Below are 27,574 nucleotides of genomic sequence, written 5' to 3'. Positions count from 1 at the left end.
TTCCGATGTCCAACCACCTCCCGAGGTCTGACCTCCTCCCGATGTCCGACCCATTCCCAATGTCCGACTCCCTCCCGATAGCTGTTGGAGAGCAGTTGTAGGAGATGATCCAAATTATTCATTCAGTCTATCAGGTATCCAAAGGTGAAGTAGATGATTGAGCACAGAGCCTGGATGTCCCCAGTATGAACATCTTTGAGCGATGCTACAAATGGTGCCACAGACTCCGGAAGGCCTGGCTGCAGCATCCATTGAGGTGACCAAGGGCTCCATGACTCCAGCGTGATGATGCCCTGCGTCAAAATCCCACATAAGTTGGTAATGGATCCTCTGCTCTTTCTGACATGTAGTAGAAGCTCCCTGTCAGGCAGTCAAATGCATTGAGCAATTGCTGGTGCACCAAAATCTTCTATTTTTTAAGAATGTCTTGAAAGTCTGGGGATTTAAATTAGTCTTCCGTGTTAGTGCAAAATGAGCAATAGCAAATCAGTAATCTTTTTCACATCCCACATGATTTTCTTTTGCATTTACGTCAATGGAAAAAAAAGTCGGGCAGGACGTATACTGGGCTGCCAATTTACTATTGCCCATTTTGCGCTACCACCAAGATCAATTTCACCCCTTGTATTTCTGTCCTCTAGTAAGAGAAAAATAAGGGAAAATCCCCACATTTGCTGCTGTACATGGCCTCCAGCCTGGCCACCTCCAATACTCTCTCTGTAAATGATGTCGATGGGAGCCTAGTCCATCGCATGTCCGAATGTAAATGGCGGCACGGCCTCCTTCTGTTCACCTACTCCCCCTTCTGTTGTGGGCCAGCTTCTCCTGCAAGAAGAATGGAAGTGGTTTCGTCTGTGCCTTGTCGAAGGGTTTTCAAGATGTGTGAAACAGCTCAGTGTGGCATGCATGGTGAGAGGAAGAAGCAACAAGTGTGGCCAAAAAGGGAAAGTTATTGTGAGGGGCGTGGCAGGTTTTGAGTGTGAGAGTGCAAGCAGAAGGAGGTGCAGTGAAGTGTCCCATCGTGAGTTAAGGGGAGGGAGAGGAAAAAGGGAGAGAATGTCTGATAGTGCTTGGGCTACAGTAGAGTGGTGCAGGGTTGTGGAGGGAGTATGAGAGATGTGAAGGGGAGTCTTGTATTGGCAATCCTGCTGAGGTCATTGTATTTTTAACTGCACTGCAGCCAGGTGCTTGCAACAATGTGTGTGGCATTTCTTTGTTTTGCCACCTCTTTCAATGCAAATTGTTGTGTATATTTTATTTTTTACATTACTCTGGTTACATAGCACTACATAGAATAGATAAATATTAACATTTTGAAACAAAAATGAAAGCGCTAGTACTTGCAAAGATGATTTACTTCACCTTTAAGGGATTGCAGGCGGCCTTTAATTAGCAGCCTCCCTACTGGATTTCCAATTGGTGAACTGCCTATTGTGAATGCAACTTTCATAGCATATCAGGCCAGACTTGCCACCAACTTTTGATATATTTCAGGAATAAAAATCTGCAAGAGCAACTTATGGAAGAAAAGGTTAAATAAATTAAGGCTGAGTGAAATTTAATAATCCTGTACCTCCATCCTGGTGCTACATTATGAGACAGCATGGGTTTGAGAATTAGCACCATAGTGTTGTAGCTCTATCTCTAATGCATGATCTCTCTAATCACAGCTCCCTCTGGGTGACCAGGATCATTACATTTATCCTCAACACAATGACGGGCTTTAATAGTCAAGTAAAAAATTGAATCCTTGTGCGTGCAGGAATCTCATTATATTTTGCTTACACAGCATTCAAAGGATCAATAAAATCGGTGCAGCACAATATTTTCAGCATATTCCCCAACACTAAAATCATAAAGGTGGTAAAGGTATTTCACGAATTGAGAAAATACTTCCCTGCCATTTTCCAAAAACATTGGGCAATATTTGGTTGCAGCAAGTTACCTAATGGTGTCTGCTGTTAGTTAGACTCACCCTTGCAAGTTTAGGTTTTAAACATTTTTGCGTGGCAAGTTACTGAACATGAGAGCTGATAACGGTGCAGCGAGGGAACAGGAAATCTCAGACCTGAGTGAACAGGTCATGTATCACCTTAACCAATCAGATTGAAAGATTGTGACATTAACAGCACAGGGACTGATGGAAACCAGGCTGGGGGTGGGGGCGGTTGGCGTGGAGAGCTTATCCACACCCTTCCGGCCCTGATACCCGATCAATTCAATATTTTTTCCACTTTTCCCCCTCTTTCCTTTTTCTCTTTATCTCGCCCTGACCATTCTCTCCTGTCATCATGGCTACTTTCATCTCACCTCTCTCGGATACTCTGCACGCCCAAATCCCTATCCCAATCCTTCATTACTCTTTGAAATAAGAACATAAGAACATAAGAATTAGGAACAGGAGTAGGCCATCTAGCCCCTCGAGCCTGCTCCGCCATTCAACAAGATCATGGCTGATCTGGCCGTGGACTCAGCTCCACTTACCGGCCCGCTCCCCATAACCCTTAATTCCCTTATTGGTTAAAAATCTATCGATCTGTGATTTGAATACATTCAATGAGCTAGCCTCAACTGCATCCTTGGGCAGAGAATTCCACAGATTCACAACACTCTGGGAGAAGAAATTCCTTCTCAACTCGTTTTTAAATTGACTCCCCCGTATTTTGAGGCTGTGCCCCCTAGTTCTAGTCTCCCCAACCAGTGGAAGTAACCTCTCCGCCTCAATCTTGTCTATCCCTTTCATTATTTTAAATGTTTCTATAAGATCACCCCTCATCCTTCTGAACTCCAATGAGTAAAGACCCAGTTACTCAATCTATTATCATAAGGTAACCCCCTCATCTCCGGAATCAGCCTAGTGAATCGTCTCTGTACCCCCTCCAAAGCCCAAAGCCAGTATATCCTTCCTTAAGTAAGGTGACCAAAACTGCACGCTGTACTCCAGGTGCGGCCTCACCAATACCCTGTACATTACACCTAACTGTCATCCCTGTGGCTGCATCATGCATCCGGGAAGGCTGCTGTGGTTGTTATCTGGGACCTACAGCTGTCATTCTAGGATGCCCTGGAAGTCCTCTGGGCTTGGAAGGGCCGTGTGCAGACTGGCCAGCACACCTTTTGTAGGGTGCGTCCTCACATATATGGAGGTGCCTGACACCTCTCCTGCAATCTCCCTCCATGCTTCATGGACTGACGGTCTGCCAGGTCTCCCCACATCAGGAAACAGTATTCTTCTTCTGTCCTCCACACCATCCATCAATGACTCCAGCTCCATATTAGTGAACATGTTGGCTCTCCTTGCATCTCTTACACCAGCCATCCTTCCACATCTCCTTCCCCCCTCAGGGCCTTGCTGCAAACACTGGCCTTTAAAAAGGCCAGGGAGCAGCTGACTCATTAGAAAGCCTTATCTGTATGCTGAATTTCTCAGTGGTGATAACACTCAAATTAAGACAGCCTCACTGCTGAAAAATCCAATTTGGAAGGGTTCATTAGTGCTGGAACCCATTTGTTCACTTTTGGAGCTGAATATGGGGTGGCCCAGCCATGAAAAAATTTCGGTGCTAATGGCCCCAAAAAGGTGGGGGGAGCACCAGCTTTCTGGTGGTACTGAATTTTGGGCCCAGTATATAAATACAAGTTCTTGTGGTTGATATGACCGAATGCAATTTAAAATTGTAGGTGGCAAGGGCACTGACCCCAAGCTGGCGAAATCCTCTTTAAATATGCAGATTGGGTTCCATTAATGTCATCAGCTATTTACCTGGATGCCTGAGCAGGGAAGAAGTGATGGCTTCCTTGCCAGGCCGAAACTATTGCAAGCTGGATTGAGCCCTGGAAGAGGCCCATGGCAGGTAAGTGCTTACATTTTTTTAATGTTTCTTTGTGGGCCAAGAAGAGAGCTCATCTGGGTTCCACAAGGAAACCTTAAGTCTACCTTGCCCCAGGCTTCACTCCCCCCACCCCCACTCAAATCATATAGGGCCTCCTTATTGTAGAGGACTATTCCCATGAGTCCCCGGTGGCTACCTCCTGTTGCCCGAATTTCCACTCCCGTCCGCCGGCCAGTCAGTGTTTACTGCCAGCTTTGGGCGGGAATCAGGGCCTCTCCATGGAGATAAGGCCCGTTAGTTAAAACCTCTCCAGGCTTCAAAATGTGACTTCGTCCAGGCCCCTTCACATGGAACAATCTCAGCCCGCGATAAAATCGGGGGCAATGTGTTGTGTTAATATTTTAAAGTTTAAATCAGTGAATTATTGGTAAGCAGAATTGGTTTGGAAAGATATAAGTTTAAAAAAATAAATATAAGAATTCAAGTCAACACCATGATCAAGACATGTTTTAATTACTTTAAAGAATTTTGGAATGGAAAATAGAAATGTCATAATTACCTTAGGGCCTCATAGCATTTCATGCCACTGTACGAATAATGAGTTCCCATCCTCTTTAATTATGAGGAAGTGATATAGATTCTTTTCTGGGCTACCTTTAAGATAAGTTTAAAGATATTATGTAAGATAGTCACCGAAAAATCCAATAAGGAACTCAGGAGAAACTTCTTTACCCACAGAGTGGTGAGAATGTGGAACTCGCTACCAGAAGGAGTAGCATAGATGCATTTAAAGGGAAGCTAGATAATTAAATGAGGGAAAAAGGAATATAAGAATATGATGATAGGGTTAGATGAAGTAGGGTGAGTGGAGCATAAACGCCGGCATAGACCAGTTGAGCCGAATGGCTTGTTTCTGTGAAGAATAGAAGGTCAATCAACAGTGGGGCAATGCTCAGTGGATAGGCCATTGCAATCCTTTTACCTTTCTTAATGTGTAGAGCGGGGTGGCGATGCTGAAAGTTTTGCCTTCAGATACTCACAGGATGTCAAAGCTGAAAGAATCAGAAAAGAAAATCTGAGAACAATTTCCAGAGGAGTGAGGCACCACAGCTTTAATGGTGAGTTCACAAATTTAAAAACAGTACCAAGGCAATCTATAATATAACAGCAATCTAGAAAAGAGAAGACTGAGGGGTGGTCTAATAAAGATCTTTAAAATTATTAAGGGGTTTGATAGGGTAGATATGGACAAGATGTTTCTACTTGTGGGGGAGTCCAAATCTAGGGGGAAAAAATTTGGTCGCACTCTATTGCGGCAATAATCCAGGCGGATTTTAACACCTTGAAAAAGTTTGCACCTCCCGCCCAGAAATTTGTCAGAATCGTTCGAAGAGCTGACAGGGGCGATAAATCAGCTGTTGCACACCAGAGCTGGGGGGCGATAACGAAAGTTTGGTCGGTATAATTTGCGGGCCCATTGCACATGCGCGGAACTCCGAATTAGATCCCAGGAAAAGCTGAGTTTTAAAGGCACAGCATAGTAATGCACCCAGTAAAATTTTCAAAATTACTTGTTTTCAACTTGTACTGTTATGTGTGTCTGCCGCTGCAAACTCGAAGACTTACGCACCGTGCTCTGTGTAAACATTGCACTGACCGTGACTACCGAGGATAGCGCTTCCTCATCCCTTTAAGTAGTCACCAATTAACGACTCTGCAATCCTGTACCGACTGTTTTTCTAGATGTTGTTATTGGCGGACGCTCAATGAGGCGCATACACCAAATTTAGCAACCGGGGCGAAAGCATGCGCGTTGTACCAGGAATACGTCATGATCGGAGTGATCATCAGCAGCCAGGCGCTAGCTGGTGAACCTCTAATGAATTTTCCGTTGGGCGCTAAAAGCTGTGCGCTCAGTCGCCAAGCTCCAACGCTCCCATTAACGCTCACTCTGGCCACTAACTGAGGCTACAAATAATTTAAAATCCAGCTGTAGGGTCATAAATATAAGATAGTCACTAATAAATCCAATAAGGTATTCAGGAGAAACGTCTTTACCCAGAGAGAGTGGTTCGAATGCGGCACTTACTACCGCATGGAGTAGTTGAGGTGAATAGCATTGATGTATTTAAAGGGAATCTAGATAAGTACATGAGAGAGATAAGGATATAGTGATAGGGTTAGGATGGGTGGAGGCTCATATGGAGCATAAACACCAACATAAACTTGTTAGGCTGAATAGCCTGTTTCTGTGCTATAAATTCTATGTAATACTATGTAATTGTCCTAGCCTTGCTTCAGAAGTTTTGCAGTGAGACTGCAGAATAGTCATACATGGCAATCATTTGCATTTTACATGGACAGTCCAGAATCTTGGATGAAATGAGCCACAGTGGCTTAATGGGTGACCTCCACAGTGAAAGATAAGATTAAATCCCTACAAATTTCATCTGCAAATACAGATACATGGACACTGTAACTTATCACCGCAAGGTAGATAAGTGAAAACTCCAGCCTTTCTTCTGGGCACATATACATTTTGTAATTCTTTCAATGCTTTCATTGGCTTGTTGTCATTTTCATGAAAGAATAAATGCATGAATATCATACATCAACTTTCATTATTGGTGCACCTGCACTGTTTCTGCTAACCTTGCATTTCTATGAAAATAATGGAATCATGTAATGCAATCATCATGAATTCAGATAATCATCATAGAATTTGCCTTTAATGAAAAACAGAAGATTGACTGTATTTTCACACTTAACTGAATCACACCTTGACAAATCACGCAATTTCATTAATTCACTTAATAATGGAGAAAAGGCCTTCTCAATCTTTTATTCTTTAAAAGGGGAATTTCTTCCCTATACAGGATTACGACATATAAGCTGCTTACATTGGGCAGCCTAAATAAAGTTTTATATCCATCTTTAATTGAGCACAAGTCAAGATCAGAGCTACTGCTAAGGCTTAAGCTTTGTTAGTCTATTGTCTTCATGTCACACAAATAATTAGTTATTGTTTGAGTAAAGGTAAAAAGTACTGGTGCAAAATAAAATGCTGCCATTGTAGAAGTAGTCAGTCAGTAACAAATGAGAAGGAGTTATCCTTAACAATAATTATTGCTAGCAATGGAAGGTAAGGCAAAGATCTACCGGCAGACTCACAATGTTGGTTGACTTTTATGAAGTGTGCTAACGCAAACTATTTTTTCTTACACAAAGGAAGTAAACTATTTTCATCATAAGGGATCCACAGAAAAAAACATAAGCCTCTCAAAATCTAACTGTTTAGTGCAGAAAGTTCGAAGCAACTATAGGAAAATCTCGGCATGCCAGCAAATCAATTTCTCATTACTGAGGTATGCCACTTGTTGTGTTCATACTCTGTTTGGTTGTTGCCCGAACTCTCACAGGATGAGCATTAGGACCCTACGGGAGCTATTCACAGTTGCTATTTTCATTCTGGTTCATGCTGGTTTGGGACACCATTTTGGGTTGTTGTATTAAGCACAGTTAAGTTAAGTCACATTTATCCGATGCTCAGTTTGTCGGTTAGTTACATACACAACATAATTTGGCGATGAGGATGAACCAAATTGACCTCCCTATCCCCCCCCCCCCACCCCTGCCCCCCGCCTTTCCTCTCCACACCCAGGGATCTTCCAATTCTATGGCTGAGATGGATAAAAAGGTTTTCTACATACATCACAGCGAGTGGGTTAGACGGCGACAACGTAACACCAGCTCACCACAGTGCAATACTTCTCCATTGCCTCGGCACCAAAGGCCAATGCATCTTTCGACAAATCAAAGATATGTAGTCCTACAACAATACAGTAAACACCCTAGAGAAATATTTTGGGCCAAAGAAAAGTATCGTGATGGAGAGATACAAATTTCGTCAAAAGGGGCAAGGGAACGGTGAATCAATCAAACAGTATAGAATTTAATTTACTGAACTTGCCGTTATGTGTAACTTTGGAGCACTTACAGAGGAAATGATCAGGGATCAAATGATTGAGAAAACAATGATCGCCCACATTTGGGAACGCTTGCTAATGGAGGATGATAAATTGACATTAGACAAAGCAACTAGTTTGGCCATCCAAATCGAATCAGCGCTTTCCGATTCAAAAGTGATCAGATCCCCTGCTCCCCCTGTGCAGCAGACTGCAGCTACAGACCATGTGCAAGGCATTCGTCCAAAGCGGAAATCACAGCAGAGAACTAGGGCTAGTAATAAGCCACCCACTACAGATCACGGGCCTAACTTCCACTGCAAAGAGTCTTAACTGCCCTGCATGTGGGAAGAAATGCTCTGCATGTGGTAAAATGAACCATTTTGCTGGTGTCTGTCGCTGATCGCAGCATATTCGACAGGTGGACAACCCCGATAGTGATGAAACCAGTATGGTTTACACTATTAATGACATTTCGCACTTTGGTTCGGGCAAAGTCAAGGACTGTGAGGTAAACATTGATGGCACGCACTGCTGCCTCCTCATTGACCTTGGAGCCAAAGTCTCCATTTTGAGCGAGACGTCACGCACTGTCAATTGCAACCCGCAACTTCCAATCTACATGCATATTCCAACTCCAAAATTGAGGTACTTGGGTTCACATCTGTCCCAATATACTGCAAGGACATAACATTGGAGAACTTTTCCTTTCATGTCGCGAAGGGATGAAGCCTCATGGGTGTTGATCATTTTGACAAGCTTGGGTTCAAAGTTTACCTCAAATAGCACACCTGTGTACACAGTGGACTTTGACAAGCAGTATCCCTCAATCCTTATAGGGTTTGGAGTGACAACAAAATTCTGCCATCGTCCCCGTGTTGACATTTCCGTCAAACCGGTTACGCAGCAACTTCGCTTGTTTCCCATTCGCGGTTTCCGACCAAGTATCCACAGAATTAACACGACTCAAATCTCAGGGCATCATTGAGAGCATCGACTCCTCACCCTGAATCTTGAATTTAGTCATTGCATGGTCAAAAAATGGGGAGATCCGTCTATGCATCGACCTGAAAGAGGTCAACAAAGCCATCATCCCCGAAAGTACCCTCTTCCTACCATTGACGAACTGTCTTCAGAATTCCATGGCTCAATAGTCTTTACAAAACTCAACATGTGCCGCAGTTACCTGCAAATACCCCTAGCGGTATTCACGACGCATGATGGTCTGTATCAGTATCGACACATGCCCTACGGACTATCTTCTGCACCGTGCATTTCAGAAGATTGTCATTACTATGCTAGCAGGCATAGAGGGAGCCCTCAATCTGCTTGATGATATCGTCATCCATGGACGGACAATGGAAGAACATGACCAGTGGTTTCACTCAGTTATGGCTAGACTTGCTGCACATAACATCACACTTAATGCCGAGAAGTGTACATTCGCTGTTGGAGAAATAAACTTTCTGGGCTACAGAGTCACAGCACAAGTTGTCGCTTGACACGATTGACATTATCTAGTGAAAGCAGGAGGCTACCAATGTCAAAGAACTTTCATAATTCCTCGGCACTTGCAACTTCTATCTGAAGTTCGTCCCGCACTACGCGCACATTGCCGAACCACTTCACAAGTTGCTGCGCAAGGATGTCCCTTGGGAATGGACAGATTCCCAGGCTCAGGTATTCACCACGCTTAAGGAGAAAATCACATCCCCTCCTATCCTCGTGCATTTTGATCTGAATGCCATCTGAGTGACGTATGTCACCACGGATGCATCAGGCACCCCTTTCAGCGCTGTGCTCTCGCAATGGTTTCACGGTCTGGAACGCCTAGTAACCTTTGCCTCTCGCACGCTGTCGTCTGCAGAACGTAAATACTCTACAGGAGATCATGAAGCACTCAATTGCTTCTATACATGTGAACACTGGCACATTTATCTCGATGGAGGGAAATTTACCCTCCGTACGGATCACCAAGTGCTAACTCCGCTGCTCGCTCCAACTGGATCCGGGCACAGACCACTACGAATCAGCCGATGGTCAGATCGCCTTCATCAGTATAACTTTAATGTACAGTACATCGCTGACAGTTGCAACCATGTAGCTGACATGCTCAGCCACTCGACAACTGCTTTGGACGTTGATGCTGACTTGTTCACAGATGACAACACACATGTCACGTCGATCATCACTCAGCCCATCAGAAACCTTGTCTCCTGCGATGAACTCAAAATCACATCGAGTGATGTTATGCTCCAGCACACGTGTCACTTCCTCCAGACTGAGTGGCCTAAGCAAATTCCAGAAGAGCTGAAAACATTCCACAGAATTCGCAATGAATTTTCCATTTGGAACAATGGTTACCTAGCTCGTGGTGATAGAGCAGCAATTCCCACATCGCTGCAAGAGTGTGTCTCTCATTGGCTCACGATGGACACTCTGGCATTGTCCGCATGAAGCATAGCTGTCGTGATTCAGTATGGTGGCCTGGGATTGACACTCGATTCGAGGGGTTTGTCTCACACTGCGAAGAATGCAGTCTGAGCGAAAAGGCCACAAATATCCGACCAGTGCCAATGAAGCCCATTCCATGGCCACAAAGACCATGGCAACAACTTCAGTTGGATATCTTTGGTCCAGTTAAAGCAGCTCCACAGCACCTGCGTTTCCTTGTTGTAGTACATGACCTGCATTCCAAATGGCCAGAAATCGTTATAACAAGTTCAATGACCTCATCAACGATAGTCATTATTCTGCAACGTATGTTCACAAGGTGGGGCCTCCCGGAGGTCATAATCACTGACAATGGATCACAGTTTGTGTCCGACCAGTTCACGGACTTCCTCATTCGTCATGCTATCGAGCATCGCCTTACTGCTCAGTACAATCCTCAAAGCAACGGAGGTGTTGAACGTTTTAACCGCTTCATCAAAGAGGGTTTGAAAGCCAACCTCGCAGCAAGCCAAACATTCGACGAAGTGGTTCAAACCCCATTCTCCACACATACCATTCGACAAAGCACTCGCTAACGGGGAAGACACCTGCTGAGCTCATGATTGGGTGGAATCTTCGCTGGCCACTGGACATTCTCAAACCCCCCAGCCAAACCTAGTTTGAAGAGACCAGCAAGATGGAACAGAGGCACCCAAGCAAAACCTAGAGCAAACACTGCAAGCTCCATGCTGGTCTCAGCATATCAGAACATGACCTGGCAAACTCAAGGACTTTGTCTGTACATAGACTGTGGTTTTAAAAAGGGGGGGAAATATGTTGTGTTCATACTCTGTTTGGTTCTTGCACAAATGCTCACAGGATGGGCATTAGGACCCTGTGGGAGCTATTCACATTTGTTCTATTCATTCTGGTTCATGCTGGTTTGGGACACCATTTTGGGTTGTTGTATAAAACACAGTTAAGTTAAGTTACATTTCTCTTGGCTCAGTTTGGCGGTTATTTACGTACACAACACTATTAATGGTTCCTCAGAAATCATCATTGATTACGGTCAACATAACAGCTACAGTCTTATATTGCATCAACTATTGGGAGAGCAATTTAAAACAAACTTAGACTTTACAGAACAACTTGGTTTACATAACAATGCCAATACCAACAATGACCTCCCATGTTTCTTATCAGTATTTATTTCAATACAATTAAGACAAGACTGATCAGGAGAGAGCAGACTAATTGCCGTTCAGCTTTAGTAAAGCTCAAGAATCATTAAGCAGTGAATTAGTACCATCACTCTAAAGTTCAGAAACATAAAGTTAAAGCTGCCAAGACATCACAACAGGAGCACAATCATAGATTCCACAGCCATCAAAAGAAACAGATGGTTAACTACTCAAATAAATCAGCAATCAATGTGAAAACTGCATGAAAGCATTCATCATAGTCTCTTCCTATGGTTGGAATAGGTTCAAATCAATTCTACTTCGTTACTTTTCAGATAAAAGGTTTCCACTGCTCATGTAATGATAAAATGATACTGTATAGCTTAGCAAATATGGATCTCTTCTTAGGCAGTCCCCCAGAGTCGAGGGTGACTTGCTTTCACACTAATATGAGTTCTAAGGTGACTGGTGAGACCAATGCGGGATCTACAGTCTCTTTCACAGGTGGGGCAGGGGATGATTGAAGGGACGGGTGGGTGGGGTGCTTGCATTGTCGTACGCTCCTTCTGGTTGTTTGTGCTTGGCTTCTGTGTGTTCCCGACGAAGAGACTCGAGGTGTTCGGTGCCTTCTCGGATGATTCTCCTCCATTTTGAGTGGTCTTGGACCAGGGATTCCCAAGAGTTGGTGGGGATGTTACATTTTTTCAAGGAGGCTTTCAGGGTGTCCTTAAAGTGTTTTCTCTGCCCTCCTGGGACTCGCTTGCCGTGATGGAGCTCGGAATAGAGTGCTTGTTTTGGGAGTCTAGCATCAGGCATGCAGACAATGTGGCCCATCCATCGGTGCTGATAGAGCGTGGTCAATGCTTCAATGCTGGGGATGTTGGCCTGAGAGAGAACACTGATGTTGGTGCGCCTATCCTGCCAGTGGATTTGCAGGATTTGGCAGACGCAGCTTTGGTGGTACTTCTCCATTGCTTTGAGGTGCGTATTGTACATAGTCCATGTCGCTGAAGCATATAGGAGGGCAGGTATCACATAAGAACATAAGAACATAAGAATTAGGAATAGGAGTAGGCCATCTAGCCCCTCGAGCCTGCTCCGCCATTCAATAAGATCATGGCTGATCTGGCCGTGGACTCAGCTCCACTTACCCACCCTCTCCCCGTAACCCTTAATTCCCTTATTGGTTAAAAATCTATCGATCTGTGATTTGAATACATTCAATGAGCTAGCCTCAACTGCTTCCTTGGGCAGAGAATTCCACAGATTCACAACCCTCTGGAAGAAATTCCTTCTCAACTCGGTTTTAAATTGGCTCCCCCGTATTTTGAGGCTGTGCCCCCTAGTTCTAGTCTCCCCGACCAGTGGAAACAACCTCTCTGCCTCTATCTTGTCTATCCCTTTCATGATTTTAAATGTTTCTATAAGATCACCCCTCATCCTTCTGAACTCCTACGAGTAAAGACCCAGTCTACTCAATCTATCATCATAAAGTAACCACCTCATCTCCAGAATCAGCCGAGTGAATCGTCTCTGTACCCCCTCCAAAACTAGTATATCCTTCCTTAAGTAAGGTGACCAAAACTGCACGCAGTACTCCAGGTGCAGCCTTACCAATACCCTGTACAGTTGCAGCAGGACCTCCCTGCTTTTGTACTCCATCCCTCTCGCAATGAAGGTCAACATTCCATTTGCCTTCATGATGACCTGCTGTACCTGCAAACTAACTTTTTGGGATTCATGCACAAGGACCCCCAGGTCCCTCTGCACCTCAGCATGTTGTAATTTCTCCCCATTCAAATAATATTCCCTTTTACTGTTTTTTTTCCCAAGGTGGATGACCTCACACTTTCCGACATTGTATTCCATCTGCCAAACCTTAGCCCATTCGCTTAACCTATCCAAATCTCTTTGCAGCCTCTCTGTGTACTCTACACAACCCGCTTTCCCACTAATCTTAGTGTCATCTGCAAATTTTGTTACACTACACTCCGTCCCCTCTTCCAGGTCATCGATGTATATTGTAAACAATTGTGGTCCCAGCACCGATCCCCGTGGCACACCACTAACCACCGATTTCCAACCCAAAAAGGACCCATTTATCCCAACTCTTTGCTTTCTGTTTGCCAACCAATTCTCTATCCATGCTAATACATTTCCTCTGACTCCGCGTACATCTATCTTCTGCAGTAACCTTTTGTGTGGCACCTTATCGAATGCCTTCTGGAAATCTAAATACACTACATCCATCGGTACACCTCTATCCACCATGCTCGTTACATCCTCAAAGAATTCAAGTAAATTAGTTAAACATGATTTCCCCTTCATGAATCCATGCTGCGTCTGCTTGATTGCACTATTCCTATCTAGATGTCCCGCTATTTCTTCCTTAATGATAGTTTCAAGCATTTTCCCCACTACAGATGTGAAACTAACCGGCCTATAGTTACCTGCCTTTTGTCTGTCCCCTTTTTTAAACAGAGGCGTTACATTAGCTGCTTTCCAATCCACTGGTACCTCCCCAGAGTCCAGAGAATTTTGGTAGATTATAACGAATGCATCTGCTATAACTTCCGCCATCTCTTTTAATACCCTGGGATGCATTTCATCAGGACCAGGGGACTTGTCTACCTTGAGTCCCATTAGCCTGTCCAGCATTACCCGCCTAGTGATAGTGATTGTCTCAAGGTCCTCCCTTCCCACATTCCTGTGACCAGCAATTTTTGGCATGGTTTTTGTGTCTTCCACTGTGAAGACCGAAGCAAAATAATTGTTTAATGTCTCAGCCATTTCCACATTTCCCATTATTAACTCCCCCTTCTCATATTCTAAGGGACCAACATTTACTTTAGTCACTCTTTTCCATTTTACATATCTATAAAAGCTTTTACTATCTGTTTTTATGTTTTGCGCAAGTTTACCTTCATAATCTATCTTTCCTTTCTTTATTGGTTTTTTAGTCATTCTTTGCTGTTGTTTAAAATGTTCCCAATCCTCTAGTTTCCCACTAACCTTGGCCACCTTATACGCATTGGTCTTTGATTTGATACTCTCCTTTATTTCCTTATGCACAGCTGGTTATCCCTTCTCTTACCGTCCTTCTTTTTCACTGGAATATATTTTTGTTGAGCACTATGAAAGAGCTCCTTAAAAGTCCTCCACTGTTCCTCAATTGTGCCACTGTTTAGTCTGTGTTTCCAGTCTGCTTTTGCCAACTCTGCCCTCATCCCACTGTAGTCCCCTTTGTTTAAGCATAGTACGCTCGTTTCTGACACAACTTCCTCACCCTCAATCTGTATTACAAATTCAACCATACTGTGATCACTCATTCCGAGAGGATCTTTAACCAGGAGATCTTTTACTAGGAGATCGTTTATTTTTCCTGTCTCATTACACAGGACCAGATCTAAGATAGCTTGCTCCCTTGTAGGTTCTGTTACATACTGTTCTAAGAAACAATCCCGTATTGCTGCTGCTCTGTAGACCATGAGGTTGGTGCCAGGCTTGAGATCTTGGTCTTTGAACACTCTTTTCCTCAGACGACCAACGGCTGCACTGGCACACTGAAGGTGGTTTTGGATTTTGACATCGCTGTCTGCCCTCACTGACAGAAGGCTCCCAACGTATGGAAAGTGGTCCATGCTGTCCATGTATTGGACTTCATCATTGATGTCTGTCCTTGCTGCCATGGTAAAGTAAGGTAAGGTATGGGTAAGGTAAGACATTCAATAGGAAAGCTGGGGGGGGGGGAAGAGAACATATGAATAGGATTAGGCCATTCAGTCCCCAGGTAGGATTTATCAATATTTCACAAAGATTCCTGGTACCTTTCCCCTGCAGAGAAGAAGAATCCCTTTCTGGACTTTTAAATGAAAGGAAAAACTTCGGGACACAAAAAGGGGGAGAAGGGGCCTGCAGGTGATAAAAGGGAATGCATTCATGGAGACCCCCCCACCCCCCCCAGTGTTTGGACTCATAGGAAAGGGAATTTAATTTGGAACTATCTACCAGAAAGTTTGAAATCCTAAAGTGCACATGGAAGAAACTATGAACTTTAATCGAATTTGGGATTTTTAAAAGGTGAATGTTGGACCTGCAAGAAAAGGCGTTCGGTCAATCTCTAAAGGGCCAGTTTGGACATTAGAGCTAATCAAATTGTCTGGGAACTGTTTACCCTCGAAACTTGCCCCTCGAAAACATTAGCATTTAAACAATCGACCATGGAAGAAACATTATCACTCCACTCAGAGGACCCAAATGTCACATATATATTCCAACACCTTTTCAACAGGCATAGAAATATCTGGCTCAGGCCAGACTAGCACAATGGACGAGAGCTCATCAACTTCAAAAAGCCTATTAACGCCAGATTAAAACCACTTAATCAAGTTTCAGTTAGCTGGGCTGCAAAATCGAAACAAAGAGCTGGGCCAGACTTGGTGGGAGATAAGGAAGCATTTTTGGGGTATATCTATTCCCAGTTTTACCAGGAAAAGACACAGACTCGAACACAGACACAGACTCAAGCAGCCAGAGCTGGGGAATGAAGAAATGGAGTGGTGAAGGAAACTACTATAACTCATCAAGAACTGACCGAGCACGAGGCCCACGAAACGAAAGGTTGTCAGCAACCAAATTGACAACCACTCTACAATCTACTTCGGAACGACCCAACGGGGGAGAAATTACCAAAAGGGACTAACTAAAACTATTCCTAACCAAAGAAAGTGGGTACTTACCCCATACATCCAAAACACAACTTACCGCATCAACTGACGCACCCCAACCGAAGACTACGCAGTCCGAAGTCCTCTCCGTCCGGGGTATGGTTTGCCTAGAAGGCCAAGTGCAGCGAACCCCGAAACCGCGATTCACCGGCAACTGTCTGAAGAGATTGGTGAGCATAGCCCCTGAACCCCCAGAGCTATAACTTAGTTATTTAGGGGAATTGGGACAGGGGGAGGCTGGGATAACTTGTATCTGCATTCTATTCTTTACCCCGTTTAGAGTTTTAGCTGTATTCTTTTCCCCACAGGCTGTTTTTTGACATTTTATTCAATGTGTTGTACCCCTCAGTGTGTATTGGTATTACTATTATATGTGTGTTATTAAAAGTGTGCCTTTTACTTCTTTTTAGACACAATAAAGCCATACCTGCTTCCTACCTTGAAACCGATTGTCTGTCCAAGTCTGTCACAGTCCCTTCATAACTCCAGTGTTTAGAACCAAGGGTGTGCGAGCGATTCGGAACCGCTCATATAAGGTCAGAAGGGAAAGCTGACCCCCTGAAAACCACCCCTTACACCCCCGAGCCTGTTCCTCCATTCAATTAGATTATGGCTGATCTATAGCTTAACTCCATTTCCTGCCTTGGTTCTCTAACCCTTAATACCCCTGCCTAACAAAAATCTATCAATTTTAGTTGTGAAATTTTAAATTGACCTAGCCTCAACAGCTTTTTTGCGGCGAGAGTTCCAGATTTCCACTACCCTATTTTGTGAAGGAGTGCTTCCTCACATCACCACTGAACTGCCTGGCTGTAATTTTAAGATTAGATCTTAGCCCCTTGATCTGGATTCCCACCAGCAAAGGAAATCTTTTCTCTCTATCTACCCCATCAAATCCGTAACTATCTTATTCTTATCTATCTTAAATTCATATCTATCTAATCATAGACTGAGAATCACCTGCAAAGGCTTCTCTTCCCAGCCCGCATTGTTACCTCTGGTTTCTCCCAAGGATCTATCCTTGGCACTCTTATATTTCTCATCTATATTTTACCCCTTGGCGACATCATCTGAAAACACAGCGTCAGTTTCCACATGTACGCTGATGACACCCACTACCACTACCACTACCTCACTACCACTTCTCTCGACCCCTCCACAGTCTCTAAATTGTCAGACTGCTTGTCAGACATCCAGTTCAGGATGAGCAGAAATTTTCTTCAATTGAATATTGGGAAGACCAAAGCCATTGTTTTCAGACCCCGATACAAACTCCATTCCCTAGCCATTGACTCCATCCCTCTACTCAACTTCTGTCTGAGGCTGAACCAGACTGTTCGCAACCTTAGTGTCATATTTGACCCTGAAGTGATTCCAAGGGCTTAGATTCTTTTTACAAAGTTATCCCTCCTTTCCTTGAGAGTTATGAAGGGAATATTTTGCCATTTTTCTTCAGTCTGCTTTCAGGTCTTAGGCGCTCCCTTTCAGATTGGCAGAGTGCCTCTCAAGCAGAGCATGCACCTCCATTGTGCCATTATAAGGACAAGCGCCAAGGTGAAATATTCGAATGATTCCATTCCAGGGATTTGGGTGCATTATGTGCTACAGCCATCCCCCTCCCTTTGCACCCCACCACTATAGGCTCAGGTGCATCCATGCTTGGGCCAGTAGAACCCTATTTTTTCAAGGATTGCAAAATCTGTTTAAGAGGTTTCATTGGAAGTTTAAGCTTTTGGAGTAATACCTCACTGTTGCTGCAGGATTTGTTTTTTTACACATGCATGCATTCTGCCACCAGTAACTTCTGTTAAGCTGTAACTTTGTGACCTGAAAAATTTATGATGTGTTTTCCAACAGAAAACCATCACTAAATGTCTGTAAAAATGAGAAAAAGGCTGAGGGAAAAAAACTGACAGGAGAACACACCTCCTTCCTCCTATGGAGACAAAGATGTAAAGGAAAATCCAAAGAGGTCAACAACAGATTAGGTGGATGTGGGGGACATCATTGCAAATGAAAAATCTCAGTCGATGAGTTCAATACCAATGTAGCCTCTTATCTTCACACAAAAAAACAGAGTGAAATTGTGATAAGCTATTCACAATCCTCAAGAACTAGGGCTTGGAGAATCACCCGATCCCACACTAATGTGGGAAAGAAATATACTCGATCTTGGGTCTCAATAGATAACTAGTGCACCCGCCCTCCCCCCAATCAGTCCCATTCTAGAATAAGCAAAGTGAATAGTATCCTGAGGTAATGTTAGCTGTTAGTACATCTCAGCTGTCAACATTATCAAATGTAATGTTACATATTCAAAAGAATGGGACTATCTCTGTAAATATATGATTCTTTCCCCTGCCCTTGGAGGATTGAATATCATGAGGCAACATCTACTTCTCTGGACAGTGGTGTTCATCTTTATTGCAATCAACAGGACAATTAGGTAGTATAATCAAACAGAGGCTACTGGTGCTAAGCCCCTTGAAACCCCTTGAAAATGTACTGCAAGCTTATGGATTAAACATCCTAACCACCTGAGAGACTATTGGTCAGTTTTGAAAATGGAAAGTGCTTCTTGTAATGCATACAATTTGTTGTTGACAGTAAGCAATGTGATCTGGTGACAAGTATTTAGGGAACTCAATAACATTTCAAACGAAGGATTAAATAAGGACAATTTACTCTGTAAAGACACTGGAAGGGATACATAGAAACACAAAAACATAGAAATTTACAGCGCAGAAGGAGGCCATTTCGGCCCATCGTGTCCGTGCCGGCCGAGAAAGAGCCACACGGCCTTCGGTCAGCAGCCTTGAAGGTTATATATAAACCTATAAATAATGAACAATGGCAGACAGGTAAAGAGCATCCAGTCCAACCAGTCTGCCCCACAAAACCCCGATACCCTATTTTTGCAACATATTACACTCCACCCCACCGGAGCCATGCGATTTCCTGGGAGAGACAATAAAACAGATAAAAACCCAGGCCAATTGGGGAAAGAAAATCTGGGAAAATTCCTCTCCAACCAATCCAGGCGATCGAAACTAGTCCAGGAGATCACTCTGGCCGTATTAGATTCCCTGAAGTACTTACCATTATGTCTGCGCCAGCCAACAACAGGTTATCCGGTCTAATCCCACTTACCAGCTCTAGGTCCGTAACCCTGAAGCTTACAGCACTTCAAATGCACATCCAAGCACCTTTTAAGTGTGTTAAGGGTTTCTGCCTCCACCATCCTTCCAGGCAGTGGGTTCCAGACCCCCACAACCATCTGGGTGAAGCTTCCCCTCAAATCCCCTTTAAATCTTCCACTAACCACCTAAGCCCCCTCATAATTGACCCTTCCACAAAGGGAAATATGCCCTTGCTATCCACTATATCCAGGCACCTCAAAATTTTATACACCTCAATGAGGTCTTCCCTTAGCCTCCTCTGTTCCAAGGAGAACAAACCGAGCCTATCCAATCTGCCCTCATAACTAAGATTCTCCATTCCAAGCAGCATCCTCGTAAATCTCCTCTGCACCCTCCCCAGTGCAATCACGTCCTTCCTATAATACGGCGACCAGAATTGCATGCAGTATTCCAGCTGTGGCCCAACCAGTGTATTATACAATTTATAAATAACCTCCCTGCTCTTGTATTCTGTGCCTCGGCCAATGAAGGCAAGCATTCCGCATGCATTCTTAACCACCTTATCCACTTGGCCTGCTACTTTCAGGAATCTGTGGACAAGCACTCCAAGGTCCCTTTGTTCATCTACAATTCGAAGTGGCAGACCACTTAATGTGTATACCCTTTCCTTATTAGCCCTCCCCAAGTGCATCACCTCACACTTCTCCGAATTAAATTCCATTTGCCACTTTTCTGTCCATCTGACCAGTAGATTGATATCCTCCTGTAGTCCATAGACTTTCCTCTTCATTATTAACCACACAGTCAATTTTAGTGACATCTGCAATCTTCTTTATCATACGCTCTATATTCAAATCTAGATCATTGATGTAAACCACAAAAAGCAAGGGACCCAATACTGAGCCCACTGGAAACATCCTTCTAGTCACAAAAACATCCATCAACCATAATAATAATAAGAATAACTTTTATTTATATAGCACCTTTAACATAGTAAAATGTCCCAAGGCGCTTCACAACAGTGTTACAGACAAAGAGATAACATTGACACCGAGCCACAGAGGAAATTAAGACAGATCATCAAAAGCTTGTTTAAAGAGGTAGGTTTTAATGAGCGTCTTTAAGGAGAAAATAGAGGTAGAGAGACGTAGAGGTTTAGGGAGGGAGTTCCAGAGCTTAGGGCCTAAGCATGTCCACCAATGGTTAAGCAGTTATAATGAAGGATGTTAAAAGGCCCCAATTTGAGGAGCGCAGACATCTTGTGGGATTGTAAGGCTGATAAAGATTACCGAGATAGGGAGGGAGGGGCAAGTCCATGGAGTGATTTGTAAACAAGGATGAGAATTTTGAAATCGAGGCATTGTTTAACTGGGAGCCAATGTAGGTCAGAAAGAAAAGCAGTGATGGGTGATCTTGACCTGGTGCAAGGGTCAAGGATGTCTCAAAGCGGCTGCAGGACATTTTGGAAGGGGAGGTTGAACAGCCAGTTGTCGTGGTGCATAAAGGTACCAACAATATAGGTAAAAATCGGGGTGAGGTCCTACAAGCTGAATTCAGGGGGCTCGGAGTTAAATTAAAAAGAAGGATCTCAAAGGTAGTAATCTCAGGATTGCTACCAGTGCCACGTGCTAGTCAGAATAGGAATTGCAGGATAGCTCAGATGAATACATGGCTTGAGGAGTGGTACAGAAGGGAAGGATTCAAATTCCTGGGATAATGGAACTGGTTCTGGGGGAGGTGGGACCAGTACAAACCGGACGGTTTGTACCTGGGCAGGACCAGAACCAGTGTCCTAGGGGGTATGTTTGCTAGTGCTGTTGGGGAGGGGTTAAACTAATACGGCAGGGGTTTGGGAACCTATGCAGGAAGACAGAGGGAAGTAGAATGGGGACATAAGAAAAAGATAGAAAGATGAAAAGTAAAAGTGGAGGGCAGAGAAACCAAGGCAAAAATGAAAAAGGGCCACATTATAGCAAAATTCTAAAGGGGCAAAGTGTGTTAAAAAGACAAGCCTCAATGCAAGGAGTATTCGTAATAAAGTGGACGAATTAACTGCACAGGCAGCAATTGAAGGCTATGATATAATTAGCATCACAGAGACATGGCTCCAGGGTGATCAAGGCTGGGAACTCAATATCCAGCAGTATTCAACATTCAGGAAGGACAGACAGAAAGAGAAAGGAGGTGGGGTAGCGTTGCTGGTTAAAGAGGAAATTAACGCAATAGTAAGGAAGGACATTAGCTTGACTGATGAGGAATCGGTATGGGTGGAGCTGCGGAATACCAAAGGGCAGAAAACGCTAGTGGGAGTTGTGGACAGACCACCAAACAGTAGTAGCGAGGTTGGGGGGCAGCATCAAACAAGAAATTAGGGACACGTGCAATAAAGGTACAGCAGTTACCATGGGCGACTTTAATCTACATATTGATTGGGCTACCCAAAGTAGAGGCAATACAGTGAAGGAGGATTTCCTGGAGTGTATTAGGGATGGTTTTCTAGACCAATAATGGATGCATTGGTGAGGAACCAACTAGACGGTTGACCATCCTAGACTCTGGATCAGTTCCTATGGAGTGGAGGGTCGCCAATGTAACCCCACTTTTTAAAAAAGGAGGGAGAGAGAAAACAGGGAATTATAGACCGGTCAGCCTGACATCAGTAGTGGGTAAAATGATGGAATCAATTATTAAGGATGTCATAGCAGCGCATTTGGAAAGAGGTGCCATGATAGGTCCAAGTCAGCATGGATTTGTGAAAGGAAAATCATGCTTGACAAACTTTCTGGAATTTTTTGAGGATGTTTCCAGTCGAGTGGACAAGGGAGAACCAGTTGATGTGGTGTATTTGGACTTTCAGAAGGCTTTCGACAAGGTTCCACACAAGAGATTAATGTGCAAAGTTAAAGCACATGGGATTGGGGGTAGTGTGCTGACATGGATTGAGAACTGGTTGTCAGACAGGAAGCAAAGAGTAAGAGTAAATGGGTACTTTTCAGAATGGTAGGCAGTGACTAGTGGGGTACCACAAGGTTCTGTGCTGGGGCCCCAGCTGTTTACATTGTACATTAATGATTTAGACAAGGGGATTAAATGTAGTACCTCCAAATTTGCAGATGACACTAAGTTGAGTGGCAGTGTGAGCTGCGAGGAGGATGCTATGAGGCTGCAGAGTGACTTGGATAGGTTAGGTGAGTGGGAAAATGCATGGCAGATGAAGTATAATATGGATAAATGTGAGGTTATCCACTTTGGTGGTAAAAACAGAGAGACAGACTATTATCTGAATGGTGACAGATTAGGTAAAGGGGAGGTGCAACGAGACCTGGGTGTCATGGTACATCAGTCATTGAAGGTTGGCATGCAGGTGCAGCAGGCGGTTAAGAAAGCAAATGGCATGTTGGCCTTCATAGCAAGGAGATTTGAGTACAGGGGCAGGGAGGTGTTACTACAGTTGTACAGGGCCTTGGTGAGGCCACACCTGGAGTATTGTGTACAGTTTTGGTCTCCTAACTTGAGGAAGGACATTCTTGCTATAGAGGGAGTGCAGCGAAGGTTCACCAGACTAATTCCCTAGATGGCGGGACTGACATATCAAGAAAGACTGGATCAACTGGGCTTGTATTCACTGGAGTTCAGAAGAATGAGAGGGGATCTCATAGAAACGTTTAAAATTCTAATGGGTTTAGACAGGTAAGATGCAGGAAGAATGTTCCCAATGTTGGGGAAGTCCAGAACCAGGGCTCACAGTCTAAGTATAAGGGGTAAGCCATTTAGGACTGAGATGAGGAGAAACTTCTTCACCCAGAGAGTGGTGAACCTGTGGAATTCTCTACCACAGAAAGTTGTTGAGGCCAATTCACTAAATATATTCAAACAGGAGTTAGATGTAGTCCTTACGACTCGGGGATCAAGGGATATGGCAAGAAAGTAGAAATGGGGTACTGAAGGTGCATGTTCAGCCATGAACTCATTGAATGGCAGTGCAGGCTCGAAGGGCCGAATGGCCTACTCCTGCACCTATTTTTTATGTTTCCATGTTTCTGTGACTGGGTGATGTGTAATGAGAATGGACTAATTAGCAATCACGTTGTGCGAGGCCCCTTGGGGAAGAGTGACCATAATAGGGTAGATTTCTTTATTAAGATGGAGAATGATACAGTTAATTCAGAGACTCGGGTCCTGAACTTAAGGAAGGGTAACTTCGATGGTATGAGACGTGAATTGGCTAGAATAGACTGGTGAATGATACTTAAAGAGTTGACGGTGGATAGGCAATGGCAATCATTTAAAGATCACATGGATGAACTTCAACAATTGTACATTCCTGTCTGGAGTAAAAATGAAACAGGGAAGGTGGCTCAACCATGGCTAACAAGGGAAATTAAGGTTTGTGTTAAATCCAAGGAAGTGGCATATAAATTGGCCAGAAAAAGCAGCAAACCTGAGGATTGGGAGGAATGTAAAATTCAGCAGAGGAGGCCAAAGGGTTTAATTAGGAGGGGGAAAATAGAGTATGAGAGAAAGCTTGCTGGGAACATAAAAACTGACTGCAAAAGCATCTATAGATATGTGAAGAGAATAAGATTAGTGAAGACAAACGTAGGTCCCTTACAGTCAGAATCAGGTGAATTTATAATGGGGAACAAAGAAATGGCAGACCAGTTGAACAAATACTTTGATTCTGTCTTCACAAAGGAAGACACAAATAACCTTCCGGAAATACTTGGGGACCGAAGGTCCAGTGAGAAGGAGGAACTGAAGGAAATCCTTATTAGCTGGGAAATTGTGTGAGGGAAATTGATGGGATTGAAGGTCGATAAATCCCTGGGGCCTTATAGTCTGGATCCCAGAGTACTCAAGGAAGTGGCCCTAGAAATAGTGGATGCATTGGTGATCATTTTCCAACAGTCTATCGACTCTGGATCAGTTACTATGGACTGGAGGGTAGCTAATATAAGACCACTTTTTTAAAAAGGAGGGAGAGAGAAAATGGGTAATTATAGACCATTTAGCCTGACATCAGTAGTGGGGAAAATGTTGCAATCAATTATTAAAGATGAAATAGCAGCGCATTTGGAAAGCAGTGGCAGGATCGGTCCATATCAGCATGGATTTATGAAAGGGAAATCATGCTTGACAAATCTTCTAGAATTTTTTGAGGATGTAACTAATAGAGTGGACAAGGGAGAACCAGTGGATGTGGTGTATTTGGACTTTCAAAAGGTTTTTGACAAGGTCCCACACAAGAGATTGGTGTGCAAAATTAAAGCACATGGTATTGGGAGTAATGTACTGACATGGATAGAGAACTAGTTGGCAGACAGGAAGCAGAGAGTCGGGATAAACAGGTCCTTTTCAGAATGGCAGGCAGTGACAAGTGGGGTGCCGCAGGGCTCAGTGCTGGGACCCCAGCTCTTTACAATATACATTAATGATTTAGATGAAGGAATTGAGTGTAATATCTCCAAGTTTGCAGATGACACTAAGCTGGGTGGCGGTGTGAGCTGTGAGGAGGACGATAAGAGGCTGCAGGGTGACTTGGACAGGTTAGGTGAGTGGGCAAATGCATGGCAGATGCAGTATAATGTGGATAAATGTGAGGTTATCCACATTGGTGGCAAAAACACGAAGGCAGAATATTATCTGAATGGCGGAAGATTAGGAAAAGGGTAGGTACAATGAGACCTGGGTGTCATGGTACATCTTTCATTGAAAGTTGGCTTGCAGGTACAGCAGGCGGTGAAGAAAGCAAATGGTATGTTAGCCTTCATAGCTAGGGGATTTGAGTACAGGAGCAGGGAGGTCTTACTGCAATTGTACAGGGCCTTGGTGAGGCCTCACCTGGAATATTGTGTTCAATTCTGGTCTCCTAATCTAAGGAAGGATGTTCTTGCTATTGAGGGAGTGCAGCGAAGGTTCACCAGACTGATTCACAGGATGGCAGGACTGACATATGAGGAGAGATTGGATCGACTGGGCCTGTACACTGGAGTTTAGAAGGATGAGAGGGGATCTCATAGAAACTTACAAGATTCTGACAGGACTGGGCAGGTTGGATGCAAGAAGAATGTTCCCGCTGATGGGAAAGTCCAGAACCAGGGGACACAGTCTAAGGATAAGGAGTAAACGATTTAGGACTGTGATGAGGAGAAACTTCTTCACTCAGAGAGTTGTTAACCTGTGGAATTCTCTAGCGCAGACAGTTGTTGATGTCAGTTCATTGGATATATTCAAGAGGGAGTTAGATATGGCCATTATGGCTAAAAGGATCAAGGGGTATGGAGAGAAAGCAGGAAAGGGGTATTGAGTTGAATGATCAGCCATGATCTTATTGAATGGTCGTGCAACCCCGAATGGCTGAATGGCCTATTCCTGCACCTATTTTCTATGTTTCTAGTACACGGGCGGCTGAGTTTTGGATGACTTCAGGTTTACATAGTGTGGAATGTGGAAGGCCGGCCAGGAGTGATTTGGAGTAGTCTAGTCCAATTTGTGATCCAATGACAACTGTCGTTTCTTTGGATTTGGATCTAACATTTGTTTTATGAGGGCACATTTTACAATTTGTACAGTGCGCTCTGCTGTACCATTCGAAGCAGAGTGGTACAATGGACCCTGGGTATGTATCAACCCATTTTTGCTTGTGAACTGTGCAAATTCTTCTGAACAAAATTGTGGTCCATTATCCAAAACAATTTCTTCTGGGAGGCCAAATGAAGAAAATAAACTTTGCAAAATGTCTAATGTTTTACTTGCTGTTATTTTCCACATTGGAAACACCTCGACCCACTTCGACTGGCTATCAATCACAATGAACAATTGTTGTCCTTCTAGCTCAGCAAAATCAATATATAGCCTTTGCCACACCCTGAGAGGCCATTTCCATGGCTGTAATGGTACTGATGGTGGTTGCTTGCTTACCGTTTGATACGTCGCACACTGACTCACAATGTACTCTATATCTTTGTCAAGAGCTGGCCACCATAAGTAACTGCGTGCAAAATTCTTGGTCAAGCACATTCCCAGGTGCTGGTCATGGGGGTCTCCTATTAAGTTGGACTTGAATTTATTTGGTAAACCCACTCTTCCACCCCGCATGATACAATCTTTATCGACTGATAGTTCATTCCTACGAATGAAGAATGGATGAATATCTTTGTCTGTTACATGGTTTGGCCATTCATTTGCAATATAATCATACACCTTTGACATAACTGGGTCACGTATGGTTGTTCTACCAATCTCTTCAGCTGTGACTGGCAGATCATCAATGTATGAAAAATAAACACTTCTTCCCTATCGGGTTAGGGTTAGGGTTAGGGTGATGGGGAAGGCAATCTCGACATTGCATCAGCTGTGATCAGCTGATCGTCTGTATTCAATATATGTATATGCTAACAAAATCAAAGTCCATCTCTGCATTTGGGGTGCATCTAAATTTGGAACTGGGGACTTTGGATGGAGAATTGCTGTTAGGGGCTTATGGTCCATAACAATGGTAAACTTATGACCATACAAGTGTTTGTGAAACTTCTTGACCCCAAAAATTAATGCCAAAGCTTCCCTTTCAATTTGCGCATAATTATTCTCACTGGCACTAAGAGTGTGTGAAACAAAAGCAATTGGTCTCTCCTCCCCGTTACGTAATATATGAGAAATTACTGCCCCAACTCCATACGGAGAGGCATCACATGCTAGCTTAATCTCCTTCGATATTTCATCGTGAACTAAAATGGTGCTCTCTGCCAATTTGCTTTTACACTCCTTGAATGCTGTATCGCATTCTTTTGACCACACCAATGGACCTGTTTTTTCAAAAGTTTATTCAGTGGATTGTAATACTGTAGCCAAATTTGGTAAGAACTTCCCATAATAGTTCAAAAGACCCAAGAATGAACGAAATTCAGTGACATTCCTGGGAGTGGGTACATTTCTGATTGCATCTAGCTTTCCCATGGTTGGATGTAAACCCTCTTTGTCTACTCTGTACCCTCAGTAGTCCACTGAGTTTTTAAATAACTCACACTTATGAGCAGACACTCGTACTCTGTGCTTCTCTAGCCGTTTGAGGACTTCTTTCAATATGTTATGAATTTGCCTAACTGGTGCTGAAATTAATATGTCATCCAAATAACATATTACCCCTTCAATACCTTGCAAAATCTGGTTCATCACTCCTAGGAATATGGCAGGGGCAGAAGATACTCCAAATGGTAGCCTATTAAATTGATACAGGCCTAGATGAGTATTCTAGTTCAAGCTGTAAGTAGGCATTCGTAAGATCCAGTTTTG

Source organism: Pristiophorus japonicus, chromosome 1, assembly GCF_044704955.1.
Source record: "Pristiophorus japonicus isolate sPriJap1 chromosome 1, sPriJap1.hap1, whole genome shotgun sequence".
In the NCBI taxonomy this organism is placed as follows: domain Eukaryota; kingdom Metazoa; phylum Chordata; class Chondrichthyes; family Pristiophoridae; genus Pristiophorus; species Pristiophorus japonicus.
Note: the sequence above shows the minus strand (reverse complement) of the source record.